This window comes from Dipodomys spectabilis, unplaced genomic scaffold (assembly GCF_019054845.1).
Source record: "Dipodomys spectabilis isolate Male_0828 unplaced genomic scaffold, ASM1905484v1 ptg000107l, whole genome shotgun sequence".
NCBI classification, from domain to species: Eukaryota; Metazoa; Chordata; class Mammalia; order Rodentia; family Heteromyidae; genus Dipodomys; species Dipodomys spectabilis.
Genome location: NW_024870784.1, coordinates 5409907 through 5423588, shown reverse-complemented (window position 1 = coordinate 5423588; position 13682 = coordinate 5409907).

Below are 13682 nucleotides of genomic sequence, written 5' to 3'. Positions count from 1 at the left end.
CTGTAATCCTAGATTCTCAGGACACTGAGATCTGAGGATCACAGTTTGAAGCCAGCCAGTGTAAAACCGAATTCGGAAATCCTTACCCAAAAGACCATCAGAGACCGTCACCAATATAAAAACAAAGGAGTCTTTATTTTTTTTTTTTTTTTTTTTTTTTTTTTTTTGGTCAGTCATGGGGCTTGAACTCTGGGCTTGGGTGCCCCTGAGCTCTTCAGCTTAAGGCTGTATTCTACCACTTTGTTTTTTTTCGTCGTTGTTGTTGTGTTTTTTTTTTTTTTTTTTGGTCCGGTCGTGGGGCCTGAACTCTGGGCCTGAGCACTGTCCCTCAGCTCTTCAGCTCAAGGCTAGTGCTCTACCACTTGAGCCACAGCGCCACTTCTGGCTTTTATTCTTTTTGCTTATGTGGTGCTGAGGAATCGAACCCAGGGCCTCAGGCATGCAAGGCAAGTGCTCTACCACTGAGCCAACTTCCCAGCCCAAAGGAGTCTTTATTGCAAGCTGGAGCTCTGTCCTCTGTGCACTCGTTAACCGGTGACGCTAAGATGCCCGGAGCCCAGGGTTATAGTACTTTTTATACGCTTTTTAGGGAAGGCAGGGACTTTGTATACATCATAGCATCTTACAACAAATTATTACACATCATGGGAAAATCATAATACAATTCTATAGTATGATTGGCGCACTACAAAGCAGGAAAGGACCAGAAACAGGTTGTTGGTTGGATCAGAGGCTGACATACTTTAAACTGGTTGGCTTGCACCACAGGGAGTCTCAAGGAGATACCAGCTAAACTGCAGGGTTCCTTTGTCAAACAAACACCGCCTGTGGCCTGACTGCAACTGCAGGGGGGGGGGGGGTGTCACCATGCCCTCCAGCACCTGCCTGCCTGCGATTTTCCCAAGGATTGTTTCTGTTCCTAGTGCCTGAGAATTACTTCTTCTGTTCATTCCCAGGCCAGGCTCATGGTCAGCTGCATAACTCATACCTCAGAAGATGACTGCTAGCTCAAGATGGAGTCACCCAGGCCTCAGGCTTCTCAGCCAGGGCTGAAAAGTTCCTCTTATCTCCAATTAACCACTCAAAAACTGAAGTGGAGCTGCTGCTCAAAGTGGTAGAGTGCTAGCCTTGAGCAAAAGAGCTCAGGGACAGCACCCAGGCACTGAGTTCAAGGCTTCCCCCCTCCCCTCCCCCCTCCCCCCCCAGCCATGTCCACAAGACTAGTCCATCTCTAATGAGCAGAAAACTGGCTAGAAGCCAGACAAGTGGTAGAGTGCCAACCAGCAAGTAGAGCACGCTGAAGAAGCAGCGAGGGCCTGTTCAAACCCCAGTACTGAAAACACAACCAGTAAACATGTCATGTATGAAAGAGTTATGGAGGAGGAGAGAGCCATTCACACCTCAGGTCAGCCGCGACCCCCCCAGCCCCCCACCCCGGCCCAGGTATGTCTGCCACTGCCTGCACACTCCTGAGCTTCCATTTGCTCACTTGAAACAGAATCTCAGTACTGCCACAAACCAAACCAAATGCCAGGATGAGCTCTTCTAGCATCGTGGAGGCTGCGGAGTCTTCTGGAAACAGAATGTCTGCATCGAAGTCTGGAAGGCTAAGGACTGAGGCAGTTTTTACTGCATAAATGTGGGGACCCCGGACAGAAGAGCACACTTTGGTGCTCCAAGGCAAACCAACCCTTTTTGGTGCGTTTAAAATTAAAGGTGTCTCATGTCAGAGGTGATCCGCATTCTCCTCGGGCAAGAGATGCGCTTGTGTGGACAGAGCAGCAAGGAACACACACTTGGTGACGAATGGAACAAACCAGAAGCCACAGGGACGTCTGCTCGGGCCGTGGAAGCAGCCTTCCTGCTGAGGCCGGGACACACACACTCCCGTGATACTCTGCTAATCAAAAGTCTATAAAAGCTGCTGGTGGCTCACACCTGTAATCCTGGCTACTCAGGAGGCTGGCCAGCCCGGGGCAGGAAAGTCTGTGAAACTCTTATCTCTGGTAAAATGTTCTTGGGATGGCTGGTCATCCATAGCTGATGATAAGATAGACCACATGGGGTGCTTCCACAGAAATAGACCACACGGGGCGCTTCCACAGAAATAGACCACACGGAGCGCTTTCACGGAGGAAGGGGCTGCGTCCTGTCCTTTCTGGAATAGACACTTGAGGTGGCACTGTGGCTCAAGTGGTCAAGTGCTAGCTTAGGGCAAAAACCGCCCAGGGACAGTGCCCTGGCCATGAGTTCAAGCCCCAGGATTAAACAAATTAAAAAAAAAAGAATGGGAACACCAAGAGAATCGGAAGGTGTCGGCCAGTCACCGCCACGTCTGCTGTGGGCAGCATTCTGGTGTCTCCTGGCTTTGATCTGTCACTGCAGTCAGCTCCAACTTCTCTTTGTCTGGCAGCTTGGTGAGCTGAGGCGCCTCTGTAGTGAGGCGGGAAGGAGCCGCTCGCTGGAGCTTGTGTCTCCTCCTGGTGGGTGCTCCCTCCACACCTAAGCCTTGAGGCCAGCAGAGCGTGACGTGGTGGCACAGAACTCAGTGTGACACTAGGTCAGTAGGGGGTGGTACTGTTGCACGGACCCCTTGGTGACAGCCTGGAGAAGCTGCCCAGTCCTGCACTGGTGGGAGCCGGAACTGCCTGCTTGTGTCGCCGGGAGGAAGGGGGCGGTTTTGCAGGGTCCGTGGCTTCTGCAAACCTGGGTTGCTGCACTTGGCTGGCAGTGTGGTCAGAAGTGAAGACACATGGTATGCCCTGACGGTGAGCGGGCACATTGTAAGCCCACACGGGGGTCGTGGTGGTGAATAGGTACACTGTAAGTCCACACGGGAGTTGTGATGGTGAGCAGGCACACTAAGTCTACAGAAGGAGTTTTGGTAGAAGCATGGCATGCAAATCTATATCCAGAGTAAGTGTCTATTCCAGAAAGGCCAGGACGTGCCCTCTTCCTTGTTGGAAGTGGTCCTGTGTTATCCACTTCATGCTGGGTTGAGGGCTCTGTGTAGATCTCTCTGGCTGGCATGTTGGCACTCACTGCAGTGGCCGTGACCCAGCCAGCCTGGGTGAGGGCACAACCTCCCGCCCTGCAGCAGGGACCATTTGTTCAGGAGCCACTGGGCTGGTGACCTGAGGCCCCAAGAGGCTACCTGGTCTCCTGGCATCCACAGGCTGCTTTGTCCTCCACGTGATACAAGCGGCCGCGGATGGGACCCACGCAGCTTCATTTCCTTTGCTGGCTCTTAGAGCTCCAGCCCTGCACTTCCTCCTCAGTGCTTGGTTGCTGGTGATGCAGCTGCTAGCTGTAGCCCATGAATTGGCATACAGGAGCTTGTCTAGCCATGTCTCCTACCATGCAGAATGTACCGCCAGGATCAGTGCCCACTAATCTTCCCACCTGGACAGTGCCCTTCATACTGTCCTTCAGGGGTGTCCCAGAGCCATCTGTTGGCAGGCCCTAGGATTGTCTCCTGCTACCTAATGGTAGAGAACTCCCCGTGAGGCTGCAGGCATGGACTGAGAGGTGGTGAATAGCCAGGACAGGAGGCCTGTGGTGACAAGCTACTCCACTAAACTGACATGTCCAAAGGACCTGCCCTGGCTGATCCTGTCCATGTCCAGGACCTGCCCTGGCCAAATGCATATGTCCCTCATCCAGGACCTGCTTTGGCTGATCACATACATCCCTTCATCCATGGGATGGGTTGCTGCTGAGTGCTCCAGCTTTACTACCTTGTGGATCAGATAACATCCAGTTCATGATGGACAGCTACACTGGGGCCAAGCACTGGTTTTCACAAGGAGAGTTCTCTGAAGATGGTGGCAGGGCCTTGCTCTGAAATCTTGTCTGGACTGGATAGGGGCCTGTCAGATCACAGCTTTCCTGTCTACCACCGATACCTCAGATCCCATTGCATCTGCTGACCCACGAGGCCCAACTGGAAGAGCAGTCTGCGCAGCCCACCTGGGGCAGAACTTCCTAGTCCCTGGGTGGGTTGTTAGTGGCGGAAGTCATGCATCTAACGCATAGGTAACAGTTTCCTGGAGATGGGACCAGACCAGAAGCAGTAGTTGATGACAGATTAGATTCTTCCTTATTGAAGAAAGACTTGGTCTGTGAGCTTAACCTTCATTGTGAGAATGAAAGACATAACAGGCCAGATGCTCTGAATTATAAAGCCAAAGGGATCATTGTACAAGTATCCAGGAGATAACATGATGACCTGTCTTATCCATTAGTGACGAGACTCAGCGGCTGGAAGCAGCTGCTGTTCACTTCTCCAGTGTGAGTTAGATGTGCTGCTGCTTCTCTGGGCTGTGTGAAAGGTGGGTGCTGCACCTCTCTTCCGTGTGCCACCCGCGTTCCCTCGCAGTTGCTCCTGGTTTATCCTCAGACCTGCCAGGCATTTCCTGCGACCACTGCCGAGAAGGGACAGAAACACGTGTGACCTTACAAATCTCTGTATGGAGTTTTCCTCTAACCCAATGGCAGACAAGGAGGAAGCTTCCAGAAGGTATGTGCATGGGAGACCTACTACACTGGGCATTCATCAATGCTATCACTCTGCCGTTGTTGTCTAACTGTAATTACCCAGCCTCTCCACGTGCAGAAAGTGTTCACCCGATGTCAGGCTTGAAGTCCAGGTCCTTGCGTACACAAGCAGCTTCTGTCAATCTGAAAACTGGCATACTTAGAGGACAAGTTGAGAGTTTTCTACATCCTGCTGCATCATCTGTAGTGAACTAGTCCACTGAGAAGGGACAAGTAGAACTGGATAGCAGGCCTGGGTCTGACAATATTGAAAGTCCAAGGAGCAAATGCTGCCCGCCCCTACACTCCTGGGTTGAGAATGTTTTCTGATGGATGAGGCCTGGTTTCTCTTCTCCAACATTGCTCTCCAGTCTTTGTCTCTGCTCTTTTCTAAGACATCCTTTTCTTTACAAGTCTTTCCCACATGCAAGGAAATGGCCTTTTGTACTCGCTGAGTAGTTTTCTTGTCCACAGGAAGGTATCTGCAATACAGCAATCTTAAAAATTCTATGGGTTTTCTCTGCTTCTAAGTACGACATGACTCCCTGTTCCAAAAGTCACTCTGTCCAGAAGTAAAGGGCCTGGGGTTTAACCTGCTCCAATGTAAATGGCGATGAATATGGATCTTGGTATGCAACAGCAGGAAAAGCTGTAACAGAAAGCCTGAGACAAGGTAATTCATAATGAAGAGAGATACTGAGCATAGCTCTGATGGCTGAGTTCAGGATTAAGGCATCATCAGGTTTGGCCTCAGGTTCGAGGCCAGCCTCCACTTCCGCAGTGGCACTGTGACCACTAGGCCCTCCAGAGAAAGAGAAGAAAGGGGACTGTGAAGGAGTGCAGGCTGGAATTCTGGTGTGTTGGGAAGAGGGATGGATTCTGAACTGAGAATCTTCCGATAAACCAGGCTTCAAGTGAAGCTCAGGTAAGACTGTATCAGGAGTCCACCAGCATGGCAGGAACGCGTTTACCTGAGAGCCATTAGTTCTGGGTAACATCTCAAAGTTACCAGCTAACATTAGAACGCTTGTGCTGGTCACTGGTGTGGGGTACACTCCATCCCACCACACACTTCCAGATAGGGGAGATGCCACCGCCCTTCAATGGTGACCCTCCGGCACTGCTTAAATCATCATTACAACCACAAACAGAAGCCTTGGCTCAGCTGTTTGTACAAATTGTATTTTATTTTCAGTGAAATTTCAGGGTTGGCACCCTGAAGAAGGAAAGGAGAAATGCAAACTGTATAGTTTTGATTGATGTTAATACTAAGTCTTATAAAAACAGGCAAATCAGTGACTGTGAAGGTAGCTCAGTGGTAGAGTGCTTACCTTGCATACATGAGGCCCTGGGTTTGATTCCTCAGCACCACATAAGCAGAAAAAGCCAGAAGTAGTGCTGTGGCTCATGTGGTAAAGCCTAGCCTTGAGCTGAAGAGCTGAGGGACAGCGCCCAGGCCCAGAGTTAAGACAAAAAACCAAAACAAACAAAAAAACAGGCAAGTCATCTGCACTTTAATCTCCCTGGTTTTTTTTTTTTTTTCCTAACAGGCCAGGAGAGTGGAAGTACAAGGACATTAATGTAGTGGAAGAAATGAGAACTCAAAAGGCCAAGTATGTCACTTAGCTTTTTTGAAAAATTTCAGAGACAAAAATCATAAGCAGCACCTGCCCCTTCCTCCCCCATCTCTTCACCATTTGTGGATGTGTTTGGTCCCTGTGCCTGTGTCAGGGTGAGCCAGAGAGAACTACAGACCCTTGTTAAATGCTTACGGGGAACGAGGCATTGTGTCCAGAAAGTTTAAATTTGTCATCTTGGGTTGCGAGGGAGGTGAAACCTAGCCTCTATCCTCATGGGATCTCTGCAGTTTTCCTGTCCTGACACAAGAAGGGTCAGCACTAGGAAGTAGAGATTTTTCTTCTTCAATAGGAACTTTGAAGTTTCCGCCTTGTGCTTATACACTAGGCAGAACAGAGAGGCAGTGGTTGGCAGAGTTACAGAAAACAGAGGAAGGGCTATAGGTGTACAGGTGGCCCCAGAGGCACTGTTGGAAGATGGTAGACCTTTGGGGGTGGGGTCCCTTGGGAGGAAGTCAGGGTGTGGCTTTGGAGAGGATGCTGGGGCCCCGCCCCTTCCTGTTTCTTCTTTCTTCCTGGTGACTATGAAGCCAGTGGCTTTCTTCTCTTGTGTGTTCCCATCTGTTGTACCTCGCCACAGGCCCAGAAATAACAGGCCATATGACCGTGAAGCCCTTGAGCAATTAACCTTTCCTCCTTTTAAGTTGATTTTATCTCAGTTGTTGGTTACAGTAAGAGAAAGCCCATCAACACACTCTACATGAAAGTGAGGGTTATTTTAACAGGATCTAGAACTCTGTAGTTCCCTTGGTCTTGGCATCTCATCTCTTGTGATAAGAGACTTTTTTCCCCTCCTGGGGAAAGAGAGAGAAACTTCCACAGTGCAGTCTTTCTCCTGCTTTTAGAAAGAGGAGTGGATAAGATAGGAAAAGGAATGTCTGTACATGATATGTGTGTGTGTGTGTGTGTGTGTGTGTGTGTGTGTGTGTGTGTGTGTTGTGTGTGCACTCCTCTGTATGTATGTTTTCTTTTGTTTTTTGTTGGCCATGGGCCTTTACCTCAGGACCTGGGTGCTGTTCCTGAGCTCTTTTTGCCCAAGCCTAGTGCTCTACCACTTGAGTCACAGCTCCACTTCTGGTTTTCGGGTGGTTAATTCGAGATGAGTCTCATAGATTTGCCTGCCTGGGCTGGCTTTGAACTGCAATCCTCAGATCTCAGCCTCCTGAGTGGCTAGGATTACAGGCATGAGCCATCAGCTCTCAGCCTATGTCTATATTTTAAGTGTCAAAATAATCCTGATGCCAAAGCAGCCAGCTGTGGATTATATAATTCCTTCAGCGTCATTCTTGGGACCGTTCTGGAAACAAGGCTGGCTTTTACAGCAAGGCTCATGGATGTTCTGAACAGCACTGTCACTCTGCCAGCAAGGAGCTCAAGGGCTGGTGAGTGGACTGGACTTGCCTAGATCCTTCCTCATGTCAGTTTGGGGGTCACCTGTAAACACAGAGTCTGTCCTGGCCCCCATGTCCAGGGAGGACTAGGGATCTGGGGTTCTCAAAGCTGGACACCATGGAGACTTGGCATAGTCTCATAGGGAGGGAAACAGCCTCAAAGTGCAAGTCCCCTGCCTCTGCACAGAGTGGGCCAGGCTTGGCCCACTGACCTTGGATGACTGACCTTGAGCCCTGACCAGAGGTTCTGCAGGCTCCTTGGTCTTGGCTCCATCTGTGGCTCGCTGGACACACACATTCCCCTTGTCTGGATTCAGAAGTCTTTGTCTAGAATCTGCTCCTTTGGTACCAACTTCCACCTCTGGGCAGGAAGCTCAGCGGAGCAAGGCTTGAGGCTAGGAAAGGGAATTTGAGGCCCCTGGGCTGTGGCTCAGCTGCAGGTTAGACTCAGGCTGTTGGCAGATGTTTCCTGAAAAGCAGAGTCAGACAGCTGGTGGTAAAGCCAGGCGTTAGGCAGCCCGTCTCCAGGGAGATGACTCCACAGAGGCCCAGCTCGAAGTTTCTGGCGAGCCAGGGTGTGGCCGTGTGGTGCGCCGTGTCCACCTGCCACACCGTGTTTGTTACACTCCAGTGGCTTCACCTGCCGGGCCGGGCTGCTAAGCCTGCTGGGCAACAGCATGTGCCAGTCTCCGAGCCAAGCAGTTCCCTGCCTGAGGCCAGCCTGCCCCTCAGGTTGCTTTCTGGGCTCACCCAGAGAGTGGGGGTGCAGAATGCCTCCAGCTCAGGAAACCGGGGGTCTGGACAGGGGCCCCACAAAGAGCAGACAGCCTGGTCTGCCCCGTCTGCAGCCTCAGCCCGGCTCCCCTGCCAGAGCTGGTCGTGGCCAGACACGGGCCCGGTGAGCACAGGGTACCCCAGGGTTTCTCAGGCCATATCGGGTCAGGGTTGGGTTTGGAGTTTCTGTGGTCAGCTAGCGTCTCCATGAGGTCAAATGTGGGGTGTGGGTGTTACAGCAAGCCACCTGCTACCTGCTTCTCGGGTTGCCACGCACTATCAGATGGCTGCCCGTGGCTGTGCACGTCTGTGGGCTCCAGGAGTCTTCTTCAATGATGACGTGCAGCACTGAAGTCCCGTTAGTAACTCAGCCGTCTGCCCAATTTCTTAATATTGAAATGCAAGATTATTCAGATATTTATGCCGAAAGATTGTGGAACTGGTGTTAAACACCACCCATGCCAGAGTAGCCCCAGGTGGACTTGTTTCAAAGGAAACACAGCCATTTACGTCTGAATGCTCAGAACTTGAAACGGAGTCCTGGAAAAGGTGTGTGTATGGGGGAGGAGGGAGTGTAATCTTCAACTGCAATTTCACCATAGTATTTGAATTTGTAAGAGATGAGTCATTTTAAGGTAAAATTAAAAAAAATATTATTTATAAACCCAACAACATTTCTTCATGTGAGTATGTGCACGCACACCAGTCCTGGACCTTGAACTCAGGGCCTGAGCCATCCCCGAGCTTTTTATGCTCAAGGCTAGCACTCTATCTCATGAGCCACAGCCCCACTTCTGGCTTTGTTGGTAGTTAGTTGGAGCTGAGAGTCTCACATGCCTTCCTACCTAGAATGGCTTTGAACTTTGATGCTCAGGTCTCAACCTTCTCAGTAGCTAGGCTTGTAGGCATGAACCACTGGCTCCTGACCATTTCTTCTTTTTGATTTTGATCTGACAAGAAAGGTACCTGCAGTTTCTGTCTGTACCCTGCCAGATGAGAGGGGTCCCCCCAAGAGGAGTCCCACTGAGAGGAGTCCCCCTGACAGGATTCCCACCAAGAGGGGTCCCACTGAGAGGTCCCCCTGAAAGGAATCCCACCGAGAGGGGTCCCACCGAGAGGGGTCCCCCCGAGAGGATTCCCCCCGAGAGGGGTCCCCCTGAGAGGAGTCCCCCCGAGAGGAGTCCCACCGAGAGGGGTCCCACTGAGAAGAGTCCCACCGAGAGGGGTCCCACCGAGAGGGGTCCCCTCAAGAGGGGCAGGTGGTTGTCCAAAGCCTTGCCCTTGTCTGCTGTGGTAGAATGGATCGCAGCCTTCCCAAATTCCTGTGCCCGAGCTCTCACCTAGTGGCTGGGGTTGAAACAGCCCGCCAGGGGTGGTGAAGGTCCAACAAGCCCTCAGTCCAGACACACACGGCAAGCACAACCATGAGAGGACAGGGAGTTGGCGCCACCTGCAAGAGGCCTCTCCAGAAATGAACCTTACACTCCCAGCCTCCAGACAGTCCCTTTTGGAGCTTTAAGCCTCCCAGGGTGGGGCGCTCTGGTGTGGCTGCTGTCAGGTGCCCCCCGACCTGGCCTTCCCAAGGGCAGCGCAGTCCCCCCTCTGCCTGGGCCCAGGCGTACCGAGGCCCAGGGTGTGGATGGACCAGTGTGAAACAATGGGAGGCAGTTGATGAATTGAAGTCCTTGTCCACTCCAGAATAAGGATATTGAGAAGCTCCAGGCTTTTGTTCCATGGCTGAGGAAAGAGAAGATTCTCATCCTTAGATGCAGGAGAGAAAGCCCAGAGCCCTGGACCTCATGCCAGGCCTAGAGGCCAGAAGACAAGGACCCCAGTTACAACAGGTGCCAAGTACCTCAGAGCTGCGGCTTTGAAGACAGGCATGGCTACCAAGCCTCACGGAACTCCCCAACAGTCTCGAGGCAGATGGCTTTCATTGTTTCCCGTCTCTGCCCCCCAGAGCATCCTCACGGAAACTGCCTTCTGCCGGCCCATTTCCCACCTGGCGGGCAGAGTCCCGCTATGTCACAGCGCCGTCCTCCAGTGGCGTCCTGTCCTACCCAGGGTAGGCCTGAGCTCACCACTCCTGGCATTGAGGGCGAAGAATACAGGAGGTGTTTCCCCGCTGCAGAGAATGAGCACACACTTAAGGCCAGGCCTCTCACGCTGCTGGAAAAAGGACCAACAACAAGGCAGCAAGTGGAGAGGAACTTACTCATGGAAACGGCTGCTGCCTTGGCTAAACAGCCTTCTTTCCTGGAGGCCTCTCAAGACACTTGACTCAAGAAGATGCACATCTCTGATCTTCATCCTGGTCCTGCTGCAGAGCGCCCGCCTCTCCTGATGCTCCTGTGTCTTGGTTCTGATGAGGGGATTCTTGGTTAGGCCCCTGGATCCCTCAGATGGGGGGTGGGGGCCAGAAAGTCGACGGGCTTTGAACCTCAGGCCTACCGCTGTTCTTTGTTCTTGGGGAGGAGAGAGAGAGAGAGATGGAGGTTGAGTAAATCATCAATCATGCCTGAGTGAAGATCCATAAAAATGCCTAGAATGTTGGAGTGGAGGACTGGGTGGGTGAACACATGGAGGGGCTAGAGATAGGTGTACCCCAAAAGGACTTGGAGGTCTGCTCACTACTCTCCCCCCAAACCTGGCCCTGCCCTTCACGCTTCCTGAGTTGTCTTCTCCCCCCCACCCACTGTTCCCTCCTTTCCCCCCCTCTCCCTTTATTCTGACTTGAAGCCATTCCATAGTTTCATTCTGTCCCTCGGCCTCAGGTCCCCAAGCTCATCACACAGCACTGCAGTCTCATGTCACTGTCACAGAAGAAAGATTTGCTATTCTGCTTTGCTCCCACACCCATGGTTTAGTCTTACCTGTCTGCTACCTTATCTGTGGCAGGGTTCCTGCTCAGGACGGAAGCTTCCCAGCACACCGTGAGCTGCAGGCAGTCTGTGCGCCGATCACGTGGGGATGTGTGTCCAGCCGCACAGCCTGAGATCAGCTGCTCTCTGATGAACAGACGTCCTTGGCCTGACACCTAGAAAGGTGAGGGCCACATACCACTACCATTTGGAAACCAAAAAGCTCAAGCACTGGTCTTTTGGCAGTACTGGGCTTAGCACTCAGGCTTCATCTCTGCCCCAAGCCCTTTTGCTTTTGCTTTGCTATTTAGATAGGGCCTCAAGCTAATGCCAGGACTCGTCTTGAGCTGAGATCCTCCTGTCTCTGCCTCTTGAGTATCTGGGATTACAGGTGTGAGCCACCTGGAGGAATGGTTTTAAAGGTCACTTCCACGCAGTAGACGTGGCTCTTCTGTCTTTTCTCAGGACTAGCTCCTGGCTGTGGCTGTGCAGGTCTGTCTGCATGTATTCCACTGACCTCAGCCTACCAGAGCCTAGCAGATCCCAGCCAGCTTTGGGTCCAAGCTGACAAGTAACCTCCTCAAGATGATGTCCATGTCTGTCCCTCGGAGGGCGTGCGTGGGCTTCCAGGGAGCCATGATCATGGACCAAAACATCGTCATCACATTATCAGAGTCATGGAAACTCAACTGAGAAAGGCTCAGCAGTGTCTGCCTTTTCATCTCTCCACGGCAGCGATCTCTAAGCCTCGGTGGCCATTAGAATCGCCCTGCCGCGTACGGTTTCAGTTTTGGATGCAGTGTTGTCTTGGAGCCAGCGTGTTGGCAAGTTTGGGAGCCAGAGGGAACTTGTTTGCCCTGTGCATTCTTGGGCCTCACCCTGGGACTGAGATGGTCCCAGTGCCCCAGCAGCGTGTGTCAGTCAGCCCGCTGTCCTGGTGAGCCGCGGCCACTGCCGACCACCTCAGGTGCTCCACATGGGGATCTTGGTAATGCACATCCCCGCTCCCCCCCACTCCTCTCCCTCCCCCCTCCCGGGACTGAACTCATGGCTTCATGCGCTCTACAGTGTCTCAGCCCCTTTTCATTGGTTGTTGGCCTGGGCTCCAGTTGTCCTGCTTGTGCTTTCCTATGTTGTTAAGGGTGACAGGCATGTGCTACTGAGTCCAGCCGTGGTGCTTCTCTTGTAGCTGGGATAACAGTTGAGTGACACCACGCCCAGCCATTGAGGGAGGTGGAATCTCTTAAGCTTTTCTGTGCAGGCAGGTTTCTAACCACGATCCTCCAAACTTTTGTCTCCAAAGTACCTAGGATTATATGTTTGAGCCACTGTGCTCCTGGGCTCCCAAGTGTGGCCGCCTGTAGAGGACCAGGCCTGCAGTCTCTAGCCTGACACTTGGCACACAGTGGCAGTGGGTTGGGTATATTCAGTGTCTGTGAAGATTGAGGCCTGTGAGGATCAGCAGGGTGGAAGCAAGCCACAGGAGTTTCTGTAAAGACCATCGTTAGAGTCACTGGAGGCGATCTGAGCACCAGCCTCCTGTAATTGTAAAAACCCAGCAGGTGCGCTGTGTGGCTGGAGGGAATTTCCTCAAATTCCCTGATTTGTGGGGTCTGGTGTAAAATGGGGATCAATTGAAGCTGTCTTCACTTCCAGGGCCCATGTCTTCTCAAGTGTTAAGTGTAAGCTCCTTGACCACAGTGTCTTAAATCAAACCTCTCCTCACTTAGAAGTGGTTGGTGTTTCATACGCACCTTCCCTTCAGGCATAGGAGTGTTAAAGGGGTGCAAACCAGACAAGTCGTATATTACCTTGGAATGGCTGGCCACAAGGGGGCAGTACAACTCATCCAAGTGTGTGGTGTCTGCCTGTCCGCTGAGCACTTCTGAATGAGTAATGCCCTTGGTTCTTTTTTTTTTTTTTTTTGCTGGTCCTGGAACTTGAATTCAGGGCCTGGGCACTGACCTTGAGCTTCTCTGTGTTCAAGGCTAGTGTTCTACCACGTGAGCCACAGTGCCACTTCCAGCTTTTTCTGTTTATGTGGTACTGAGGAATCCAACCCAGGGCTTCATGCATGCTAGGCAGGGACTCTACCACTCAGCCACATTCCCAGCCCCTCCTTGGTTCTTTTTTCTGGTAAGACCTGTAAGCAATTAAAAAACATACCAGAGAAATCTGTATGCAAATCTGTGTGTGTTAGAGCTTTTGAAATGTCTGTTGGTTGTTGTTTTTTTTAATGCAATTTTATTGTTATTATGGTGTCGTACAGAGAGGTTACCACTTCCTAAGTCAGGCAGTGAGTACATTTCTGTTTTTTTGGACAATGTCACCTCTTCTTTTGCTTTCCTCCACTTTGCCCCATGCCCCCAGCCTTGTCCCCAAGTCATTTCCCACATGGTGTCTACTGAATAGCATGATTGTCTAAAATGGCTGTTGGCTGTTTTTTGTTTTTGCTTTTTTTTTCTTGTCAGTCATGGGGCTTG